The sequence below is a fragment of the Octopus bimaculoides genome, chromosome 2, assembly GCF_001194135.2.
Source record: "Octopus bimaculoides isolate UCB-OBI-ISO-001 chromosome 2, ASM119413v2, whole genome shotgun sequence".
Classification (NCBI taxonomy): Eukaryota; Metazoa; Mollusca; class Cephalopoda; order Octopoda; family Octopodidae; genus Octopus; species Octopus bimaculoides.
Genome location: NC_068982.1, coordinates 88,242,313 through 88,244,194, shown reverse-complemented (window position 1 = coordinate 88,244,194; position 1,882 = coordinate 88,242,313). Strand labels below are relative to the sequence as shown.

The 1,882-nt window shown below is 31.2% G+C and overlaps 1 protein-coding gene across 1 annotated transcript in view; it reads left to right on the top strand.

Moving 5' to 3' along the window:
- Positions 1-1,882, top strand: part of LOC106870661 (neuropeptide SIFamide receptor) — a 323,915-nt gene that overhangs the window by 154,575 nt on the left and 167,458 nt on the right. The window lies entirely within an intron of this gene.

Below are 1,882 nucleotides of genomic sequence, written 5' to 3'. Positions count from 1 at the left end.
TATATATATATATATATATATATATATATATATATATGTATGTATGTATGTATGTATGTATGCATGCATGTATGTATGTATACATATACTTATATATCATTTATGTTATTATATGATCGAATGCCACGCGTCCATTTCCAAGTAAGTTTTATCTTAATAATTACGATACCCACTCTTATCTTATCCTATATATATATGGAGGTATGTACTTAAATATTATTTATATTATTATATACTTACATATTATTTATATTATTATATGATCGAACGCCACGCATCCATTTCCAAATAAGTTTTATCTTAATAATTACGATGCGCACTCTTATCCTATCTCTATTCTTTCTATCTATCTCCTTCTCTTGTTCTTCTTCCTTTCTCTTTTTTCTCTCCCACCATTTCTCCATTCTTCTTCTCTCCCCTTCACCGTTCCCTCTCTCTCTCTCTCTCTCTCTCTCTCTCTCTCTCTCTCTCTCTCTCTCTCTCTCTCTCCCTCTCTTTCTTCTTCCTTGACTCTCTCGTTGCTCCTACGTGACCAACGGCTATCCATCTTTCTTTCACTTCCTTCCTAAAGACACGAAGGGCTTTTATCTGTCTTTTCTCAAAGCTCGTTTTTCCAGCGGTCACCACTTCACATCGTCCCTCACCATTTATTTTTTACCGTTTTATTCTCACTGTTCTGTTTTTGTTACCACTTCAACCCTCCGCAAAAAATCCCAAATTTTATCTAATTTGTTTTGGCGGAAGGACTGTTTTAACGAAGTTGCGTCTTGTCCCTACCTTCGAAAGGTGGAGTAACTCAAGCAGGAGACAACTGATGAAGGGAATGTTCTTTATGTTGCCTCTCTCGTTTCTCTATTCGTTTCTTTCGTTGTTCGAAAAAAAGTTCGTTTTATATGTTTTTTTTGTGTTCTCATTTCTCTTTTTGTTTACGTCTTTTATGTCCTGTACCCATACATGTATGTATATATACATATATACGTAGGTATGTACATATATGTATTTATATATGCATATACGTATATAGTATTTTTATTATATATATATATATATGTATGTTTGTGTGTGTGTGTGTGTATGTATGCATGCGTGTGCGTATATATATATATATATATATGAAATTTTAAAATAAATTAATAGATTTTACTGAAATAGTGCGCATCAGCAGTAGAGAGAAAAGACACAGCAGGAGAGAAAGAGCCAGAGAGAAAGACTAACATACATACAGACAGTAAAAAACAAGAACGCGTGACAGACTAAAATAGAATTGCAATAGAAAAGTAAAGAAGTCTGTTATTTTAACCGTACTGAATATGGATCAGCGATTATATAATTAAATTAAACCTTATGAATAACAGTTTTTGCTCAGCTGTTTTTTTTTTCTTGTATATAATGTTGGAAACAAGAAATATGTTTTTATTTTTTCTTATTCACTAACCAAAATTATTTTGGATCGTATTTAGAAGCAGCAGGAATCAAATCTTCATTTAATTTTGTCAACAGTAGCATCTCTATTTTTAATAATATTACAAATATATGAAGTGATTTTACAAACTTATCCAAAACATGAGTAAATTTGAAATCCTACGTTTATTTCACTGAAGAATAGTTTTCAAATTCTTACGCCTAAACATATATTGCTTCCTATCGTATATATACGTTGGCACTGGTTGTTACTAATATAGATACACTGCAAAATATTGATTTACAGTCATTTCGCGATTCTCAATATAATGACATTAAATCGCTATAGCAGACAACGGGTTTCTCTAGAGGCCTAACTACTGTGTTTATATCATTCAAATATATGGAAAAGTGAAAAGAAAAATTAAAAATCAACTCATCTACTGACAGTACTTATTAATTTAAAAGAATATTTAAAGTC